Source organism: Mus caroli, chromosome 10 (genome assembly GCF_900094665.2).
Source record: "Mus caroli chromosome 10, CAROLI_EIJ_v1.1, whole genome shotgun sequence".
Taxonomy (NCBI): Eukaryota; Metazoa; Chordata; class Mammalia; order Rodentia; family Muridae; genus Mus; species Mus caroli.
In genome coordinates, this window is record NC_034579.1 from 33,033,753 (window position 1) to 33,043,958 (window position 10,206).

Below are 10,206 nucleotides of genomic sequence, written 5' to 3' on the forward strand. Positions count from 1 at the left end.
CCATCCTTCATTGCCTTTGTCCTAAAAAGTGTCCACATCCTATTCTCTCAAACTTCCAGTTTCCGCACATTTAATCACTCCCTGTGAAACATTGCCATTGTAACTCCCATTGCCTCTGACCTGACCTGCTGGATCCCAGATGCTTCCTGTGGGACAGACCCCCAGGCACTCGCTTGAAAGTTACAGGAAGCATTGCTCTTTCTGTCTAGAGTTTAAAATGCTTAGTATAAAATGCACCACATTATCTTTAGATTATTGGGATGATGACTTGTATTCTTTTAGATTCCCCTCCTCCTTTGGAAACAAACTTTCCACTCATTTACTCTATTTGTATTTCTCCTACCAGAGAACATGTAAAGAACAGATATATAGGCTAAACTTGGACCCCTGCTATGCATCTCCAATGAGGAAATGTGGAGTGGAAGGACATGGAAATATGTCAACCTTTCATTGTCTCCTGTATTGGAGGAAGTGCGTCACAATTTTCCACAACAAGAGAATATAATTTTATATCCACATTTAGAAACTAGATGTGTTTGAAATTCTGCAAACCCATAATACTTTGAATAAAGTCATGAGGCAGACCTGCTAAGAGGCAACTCTGTCAGAAATGGTGAGAAGTGATTTGTCATGCTTTCCTGCTCAGTGAAGAGAAATGACATCATATATCAAACCCATACTCAGCTAAAAACCGAGTCAGCAGGAAGCCAACATGTTATTCCACACTCAGTCACTCAGCAAATAGGCCTGAGTGCCAAATCTGCATTGGAGCACTATGCTGAAGGCTAAGGGATGAGTTTTCAGGAAAGACAAATGCAAGGTACTGTGAGATCACAGAAGAGATAGACAGCTTAATCTGAAGTAGGTTGGGTTGGATGGTGGTGGGAAAGATACTCAACCCAGCTCCAGGTTATGTGCTGGGGCGTATTGCATATTAAAAAAGACACACAACCAAAGCGAAAGGGGATTATATGTACCTTATTCTTAAGGAACTAGTAGGAGTTATGCAGCTAAAGCCTGTTGGCAGAGCCAAAAGAATGCTTAAGAAAAAATGGGAAGGGAGGGAGTCTAGATAATGGACGAAAGCAAGAAACTAAACACTGTGTGGGAAACCGCAGCATTTAAAGGGTTCTAAAATGTAAGTTGTGAGCCTTACTAGGGAACAAGAGGTGATGGTAAGGGGCAAGAATGACAGCTGTAGAGATGGGTGAGATATTTTATTCATGCTAAGGAGCTTGATATTTTTGAAGACAGGGAGCCATTAAAGAGATGCATACTTCTGATATAACATTAGTGGCTAAGAGATAATAAAATGATATACATGAGATTATCATGATGGTTGCCACAGTGTTTAAAAAGAGTCCAGAACCTTGTATTTGCAATGGAGGGGGTAATAGAAAAATTTGATTTTAGAAGGAAATTAATCTCAAGTATGCTTTCATTGACTGCCTACAGGGATGAGGGTGGGTGCCAACATCAAGAAGGAGACTCAGATTTTTGTTAAGCTATTTGTTTGAGTGGCGGTATCATGACCTAGAGAACATAGGAACAAGAAAAATTAAAGAAGAAATGAATGATTGTAGCTTTTGGCATGTTGAGTCTGGTTTTGCCACTTAATTGAGTGTAGTTATGCAGATTATATGGCCACCTTAGTTTAGCATATGCGTGAGACTCTCCAGTGAGAACTGAACTGAGGATTTGAACTTGGGGGAATATGGTGGCTGGTTTTATGTCAACAGGAGATGACAGAGCCTCAATTGAGAAAATGCCCCCATAAGATCAGGCTGTGGCAAGCCTGTAGGGAATTTTCTTAATTAGTGATTGATATGACAGGATCTAGTTTATTGCAGGTGGTACCATCCTTGGGCTGGTAGTGTTTGGTTCTATAACAAAGCAGGCTGAACAAGCCATGTGGAACAAGCCAGCATGCATCATCTTTCCATGGCCTCTTTATCATCTACTACCTGCAATTCCTATTTGGTTTGAGTTTCTGCCCTGACTTTCTTCAGCGATGGACTATGATGTGGAAGTATAAGCCAAATAAACATTTTTCTTTGGTCTTAGTGTTTCATAGGGAACATTAGGCCATAAATGGAGTTTGAATCACAGTCACAGATAAATCAGTTAGGAAGAGAGTACAACACAGATGGAGAATAATGATTTAAAGATGGTGCCTGGCTAGTATAAATATAGAAACCTATGAGAAAACAAGTGGCATAGGCGAACAGAGGGACCATGCCAGTATCACTGTGAGAGTCGTAGGGATGAGGTCCATATAACTTCAGGAGACATCGGAACCAGGTCAGTGTAACTTTAAGAAACAGGAAAGGTCATCAGTACAAAGATCAAATTAACTTTCAGGGTCTACTAAGAAATGTTCTCTGCACTCAGCAACTTAGGAGAAAAGAATGAATAGCTTTAGATAAATAATAGAGGAAAGGTCACATTTCACCAGATTCTCAGTCAAATGGGAGGGTAGGCTATACTTCTGAGAAACTGGAGAAGGAACAAGAAATATAGATGACAGACCAGAAGAGAAACTGAGATGAACGGGAACTAAAAACTACTTCTTGGGAAATATGTGTGTGTGTGCAAATACCTATATTTATAAATACATATGTATTTTATATTTATACACAAATTTAATATGTATAACTTTTGTTTATATTAAAGATTATTGGGAAGACAAAACACAGAGGAGAAAATACAAATCTTTAATTTTTCAGTCTTTGCAACACAGCACTCTACCCTGTGGTGCCGGCTTCAAAAGAGCAGATTCACAGGTACCAGGAGCTGGTTGATCAAGTTTTGCCATCCACAGCCACTCACTAGACAAACATGCTGTCTTTCTAGTTCCTATATGGCTTGGGGCTAAACTGGGTAATTAAGTAGATTAGTTGAAAAGATATAAGGGCTAGCTTCTTCATATTTATAGAACTGATGATGGGGGGTCTTAGGAAATTAAGGTGGAGATCGAAGAAGGGGAAAAGGCATTGTGAGAAACAAAAAAGAAAGCACCATATGTCATGATTCAGTTAATTTACATAGTGAACATGTTGCCTAAGATACAAGGTTTTGAATTAACAAGCCAGCCTTGCTCCTTGTTAACGTGGGGACTGTGAGTTTCTTTCTGCTGCAGTCAGCTTTCAGACCAGATGCTCAGCCTTGTGACTCTCTCTGGACACTCTCCCTTTTACCTGTTTCATAAAGAAACAAATTTTACGTTAAACAAAGGTCACAATTCTGGATACAGTCCAGTTTCAACTACAGGTAAGCAGAAGACAGGTCATCAGTTAGTAGGTGACCCATTAGCCTCCGCAAACACTAAAATAAAAGGAGCAGCTTCCTCTAAAGCTCAGGGGTGATGTGGGGGGGGGTCATCTCTGATAAGCAGTAATAGATTCTGATGATCAGGTGAGGTTGTCATTCAAGGAAGGCACAGAGCCATAAGGTATTTGCATGGTGAGCTGAAATTCTGGCAAATAGCCAGGTACAGATGAAAAGTGCCTACAACACACATGTTGACATAAGGAACATTCAGAAGAGGGACAGTGTACTGTCCCCTGCTTCATCTCTGCTAAGTTTGAAGTCCTGTCCTTTCACTAGCTCTCTCAGAAGACTTACCCTTACAGCTTACTTTCTCTTACCTTTACAACTGACTTGCTAACTGATCAGTCTAACACCTGCTGTCCTTCTGGAGGCTCCCTTCCATGACTCTATTCTTCATCTGTATCCTAACTGTATTGATATCATTTGTCTCTTTTGCATTTCTTCTAAATGTAGCTGTTTTGTCCAGTTTCTCTGTAAGCTGTTCTTAAGAAATCAACTACCAGCAAATAAGAAGAGAGAGAAAAATCATCAATATTTCCATATACTTTCACAGAAATAAAAATATTATTTGGTATACATAAAATATATTGAAATACAGCAAGTAAGGGGATTTTTTTTTTTTTTTTAGAAAAAATAAGTACACTTACCCCCATCAAAGTCACAAAACACACCTTTTTTTCTCAGGAACATCCAAAGCTTTCACCTTATTATTTTGTTTGGCTTCAAATGTGTTCTGTAACCAGCTATTGATGTGAACACACCAACTAGTGATTGTTTTTCCTAACTGGTCAAATTTGCCTAAGTTTTAAATGCTATACTCACAGTATCTGACTTACAATCATTCTGGACCTTAACTTCCCAATAGTGTTGTCTATTTTTATGTGTCTCCTATAAAACATCAGAAGAAAAAAAAAGAGGGTTTCTGGGTTGGGGCTGGAAGTGATCTAGAGCACTGAGTGGCTGAATGGCAAATAGTGACAGACTGCAAATGTCAGATATACTTGAAAAGAACAATGATTGATTTCTACAGACTCCAAGTATCACTTTTAATGGGTATTTTAGTGAAATTGGATATTCCAAAATTTTGTGAATTTTTTTCAGTTTTGATAAATTAGGCTTCTCCTCTGAGGTTTTATCTTTGATATTGGTATCATTTTTCTATCTATACTTTATCTTATTTACCCACTCATGTAAATCATAAAGCTGTCAGAGAGAAACACCATACATATTACTTACTTAGATACAGACTTTTGGCAATATGTGACTGATGTATTCACATTGAGTTTTTCTGATTCTAAAGAATAAGAAATATTCTGCCCTTAATATTAATAAGTGACTTTCTTGTTTGCTACCTTATACATTTTCATAGCTTCCTAAGAGGAATTTTATACACTTTATTTTCTTAAAGGAGACTGATATCCTAGATGTTCCTGCAACTCCAAATAATATATTTTTATAAATTGAGATGGGATTTGAAAAAATGTGTGACCAAGAAAGAATAAAAAAAAAACATTTTATACTCAGTATTACTGTTGTTGGCTACTGCTCAGACCTCTGAATAAGGCATCTGTTGATTTAAGAGCATTGTAGACTCCAGCTTTCAACCACTTCTTGTTCATTATAAAAGGTTCCTTTTAAAGGGTCCAGAAAAGGTAATACATACCTGATTCCTTGTAGACATTTGAAAGATGATGTGACTGGCTTACATGATTTTGTGGCTTTAAGTTTTCAAATGTTATTAGTTATGAAGCTGGCAATTGTGTATACATAAATATAAACACACATGCATATATTCTTATAGAGATAAGTAATTCAATTTAATAAAGATAAACATTAGGACTGAGATTAGTTATTTGAAATACATTAGGCAGAGATATGTAATAATAACCACACACATATAAAAATCCTTGTTTTTTTAAAAAATAAAATTTATTATTATGGTAGACTAGTCAGAATAAATATTGATCAAATGGCACATTTAATTGACTTTGAGTCCAACCAATATAAAAAGTATCATTTTAATATTAATAACAATATAAAATTTATTCTAACTTTTAAATTACCTATACTCTTCAAAAATTCAGTCTCTTTAGGATACCTAAAATCTCTAGAAATCCCAAGTATCTTAATTGTGGACTCCTTGTTTACTGTCATGATTCCTATGATTTATTCAGTTTGCTTTCATGTATACATGTGGTTTACTAGCTAAGTGAATTTTGAACAATGAATTTTGCCTAAAATGTTCCAACACTTGACTGCACACCAATTTGATAGAGACATTTTCCCTTTCAGTTGAAGTTCTCTCTTCCAAATGGCTCCAACTTGTGTCAAGTTGACAAAAAACTAACTAGTACAGTATATAATCAGCTTTGTTCAAAATATTTAAAACATTTTATTACGGTAAGTTAGTTCAGAGTAAATATTGTTCAAATGATACAGTAATTAACTTTGAATGTAACCATTATAAAAAGAACATAGCAAAAGAAACCCAGATTGAGTTCTCTGACACTCAGATTTAAATCAGATTCTGATGGGATTAGTCTCAAGTCTGACCATCTTGCATCTGTTGGGTCCTGCCTCAATGGAGCTGGTTAGGAAACACCTCATTTTGCCTTAGGCCAGGAGCAAATAGCTCATGACAGCTGAGATCTCAGTCAGTATCAATGCATACTTGAGGTGTTTTGAGGGAGTAGAGAGAGTTCAAGTGATTTCATCTCCAGGTGTAGAATCTCTTTAATTCAAATTCTAGGGCCACTTGGAACACTGTTTCAGTTTAGGCAAAACTTTGAGCCTCATATCTAGGCATCTCCTCCTGAGAAACCTCTTTATCATGGCTGCTATTTTTGCTAAGCACCCAATGTCTACCTAGCAATATTATAACATTTTTTAGCTCCTAAACTTACAGACCTCAAAGTGAAAGCCAAAGGATGCTTGAGTTCCCAATGTGCCCTTGAAGGGTGAGAGACTCTATAAATGAGCAATCAGATAATAAAGATGTCAAGAAAAAAATTAATGACTTTTCATTTCAGGAGTGTGAAATTACATTCATTGAGAAATTTCATTTGGGTGAGAGATACCAGGTTTCCATTGATATTCTTTTATTTTAACCTCAGAAAGGAAAACCTACCATGTGTTTCTAGTAAACACATAAACATAAGAAACCTATAAACATAAGAATCATCATTGTTCAACTTGAACACAGAAACTATGCTTTATGCCATAAGACTAGATTAAATTGGTTAACTGACATTCCTGTATTCATGAGAAAGATAATGAAACAAAATTGTACACCTTACTGTGTTTAGAGTAGCTGGAAAGTTCATAGCTTATTGGTGAAAATATAAAAATGCCACTTCACTATGAAAAGCTGATTATTTCCAGAAAAAAAGATTTTATGACTAAGCCATTCCATGTGCATCCAAGAAAAGTTTGTCATTAGAATAAAACAACATTATTAATAATAGAAAATGTCATCAAGAAAAGATTAGCCAACTCTGTTACATCAGACAGATAAAGTCATGAATGAATAATGTTATTAGGTCAACAATAGACCACATGTGTGATAGTAACACCCTAAGACTATTGTTTAATGATGCTGGAGCCATCTTCACTTATGTATGTACATACTATGCTCATCATATGTTCATAAGTACCATTGCATGTTCAAGTAAGAAAAATGATGCATTTTGTAGAACATATCTTTGTTGTCAAGTAGCTATGTATAATTATTAGTCAACAGTAAATAGAATTAACTCCCAAAACAATGAAAATGGGGTTGAGAAGAAAATCAGAAGTAAAAACAGAGACATATGATTTGATTTACATAAAGGGCAGGAATGGGTCAGACTCATCTATGTGATACAATCAGAATGGCAGTACCAATACACAGGTGAAAGTATCGCTGACTGCAGAGTAAGTTATCAAAATGGATAACAAAGATATTTCTTTTACTATATACAAACTATATAATAGTATAAGCATAGAAAATTTAAAGCTTCATTAGTTGTAGCCGGGGAATAAGCTTTAAAAGGGAAGTTAGTGTAAATACTTACTGAAGATAATCTGAAGAAAGAATAGAGGTGGGGAATCCATATTTAATGTACATTTAATTACATATTTATTTTTGGTTGACAGGGAAAGAATTGCTGGATTATTTCTAAGAACATAGAAATAAAGACTGTTGATGGTGATATATCCATTGAGCTCCCTGCATTTATTAGAGAGGATATGAATGCAGCTCTATTCTACCACCTTAAAGATTATTTGATTTCAATATATAGGGATATAGGGCTTTTATCAAGACTATGTCCATAGAATGTGCTCATGAGAAGGACAGATGTTCAGGACAAGTTATACGATACTCAGCAGGCTAGGATTCATTCTAGAAGGTATCTTAGACCTAGGTTGATGAGATTCCCCCTGTACGTCCTTACCACAGGCATTTTATTTTAATGAGAACTGTTTATTTGTTTGTTTATTGTGAGTCCTGTTGAGTTATAAGCCTTATGAATTACAGGGCTTGAACTCAAATCATCAGTTCTGCATGAATGCACCTCCATTCATTGAGTAATCTTGCTGCTGACCCAAAGGCTAAAATTATACATAAAGAAGTGATAGGATGAGACAGAAGCACAGTGTGTAAAACTTATTCTAACTTCATGTGGTTAAAATGAGTGAGGCCAAGGTTAGTTGACACTGTTGGTCTTCCTGGGTAGTTCCTATTTCCTTTGGGGCCCCACAATCCTTCCCCCAATTCTTCCATAAAAATCCCCAAGCTCCATTCATTGTTTGGCTATGGGTGTTTGCATCTATCTGAGTCAGATGCTGGGTGGAGCCTCTCAGAGGACAGCCATGCAGATTCTTGTCTGCAAGCATAACAGAGTATCATTAATAGTGTCAGGGATTGGTGCTTACCCATGAGATGTGTCTCAAGTTGGGCACCTTATTGGCTGGCCATTCTCTCAGTCTCTGCTCCATCCCCTGTCCCTGCATTTCTTGTTGAACTACCAACCAAAGAGCATACACATGCTGGACCTAGGTCTCCCAGCACTTATGTAGCAGATATGCAGCTTAGTCATCATGTGGGTCTTGAACAACTGGAGCAGGAACTATCCCAAAAGCTGTTACCTGTATGTGCGACATGTTCTTCTAACGGGGCTGCCTTGTCTGGCCTCAGTGGGAAAGAATGTGACTAGTCTTGTAGACTTGATGAGCCAGGGTGGGAGAATATTCAGGAGGGCAGCCTCACCCGTTCAGAGAAGAGGAAGGAGTGACTGGGAGGGAGGCAGTGAGCAAGATGTAAAGTGAATAAGTAAAAAAATAACTAATTAATTAAAGAATGAATGAGGCTGAGGGCATTGCCTAAAACATAGTTTCTGTATATTTGTACGTGTGTGTGTGTGTGTGTGTGTGTGTGTGTGTGTGTATGTGTACTGGGGTTGTTTCACACATCGATTTCATTGCTACAGAATAAGAGCATTTGGAATTGAAGTTTTAGTTTTTAGGCTTTCAAAATAATCGAAGTGAACTTGCAAGAATTCTGTAAAATCCTGTGGAAAGGCCAGTGAGCTGCTCAGGGCATGAATCTCCATGGCAGCCAGCAGCCATGAAAGTTCAGCAACAGACCTCCACACAGAGGCAGTCTTTCTGTTGGGAAACCTTCCATTTTCTAAGCCATCCAGAATGCAGACAGAAGGGCCCATATCCATGTAGCACCTGAATAGCAAGGCGTCATGGTAAAAGCAGAAACCATATAAGAACATGTTTCTTATGTAAAGAATGGTTTTCCAGCAGGAAGGATTCTGCTGTATCTGAACCCAGCTTTTTCCTATGGCAAATGAATTTGCCCAAATGTGAGCTTTCCAAATGACGGCTCAGCAGTGCTATTCCAACATGTGAAGGTTCAGTTTTGGCCTCAGCCTGAAGGCTTGAATGGTAATCTCTAGGGTGTTAAACTCAAAATGAGCTTCAAGCATGCTATGCACCCACTGTACTGACTGAGCTACATTTTCAGGCCAGAATACATTTCTTTTTAAAGTATTTGCTACATATTAGTACTCTATTCCTTCAAAAGTTCAGGCTAAGTTTAAACTTGGGAGTGTCTTGCTGCAGCCTTCCAAACTCTGAGAGTACAAGCATGCACCACTGTCCTCAATAAAAGGAATACTTTATTTTTTAAAGTATAATTTCCATTTTATTTGACCCAGATCTTTTTTCTTCCATTCTTATAAAGCAAGATCTTTACATGAACTCTGGTGGAGGTGGAGGGGACAGCATCAGCAGTCCAAATCAAGGCATGGGTACTCAGTTCTTCTGGGTTTCAGGAATTCAATTCCTGACCACCTTGCTATGAATGGCACAGCTGACACAATGCATCTTGACACAGAGCATGGAAATAATATGAGCAGCAAAGACACTTGCTTTGGAATTATCCTTGATGGAAGGCAGTGAACTCTACAGTGTTCTGAGTGATCATCAGCTAATGGTCTTCTCCTTAGGTAGGAATAGTTAGTGCAAAAACTGGCTGGTCATGGTCATATATTGCTACATATTGACTTTCCACATGTCAGCCAAGTACTTCACCGGAACACCCAATAAACACGTATTTCTCCCTATTGTGATCTAACTTCATTTCCCAGCTTCTATGCTCTCCATTCCTAATTCTGCCCTATTTATTTTTCTAGAACCCAAATGGCCTGTTGCCCATATATTCCCAGACATTTCTCTGACTGAAGTCATTAAAAAAATGCCTTGTTCCTTGAGCACACTGATTAGGCCTCCTCTCTCTCTGTCTCTCTCTCTGTCTCTCTCTGTCTCTCTCTGTCTCTCTCTGTCTCTCTCTGTCTCTCTCTGTCTCTCTCTCTCTCTCTCTCTCTC

General features: G+C 37.6%; 1 long non-coding RNA gene across 1 annotated transcript in view; it reads right to left on the minus strand.

Moving 5' to 3' along the window:
* Positions 1–3,066: 3,066 nt before the first annotated feature.
* The window catches only part of LOC110302670, a 12,453-nt gene continuing 5,313 nt past the window's right edge, over positions 3,067–10,206 (minus strand). Inside the window, exons 2-3 of the long non-coding RNA XR_002378833.1 lie at positions 3,648–3,826; positions 3,067–3,197 (exon numbers count right to left, since the gene is read on the minus strand). This is a non-coding gene — a long non-coding RNA (uncharacterized LOC110302670). The remainder of the gene's footprint in view (positions 3,198–3,647; positions 3,827–10,206) is intronic.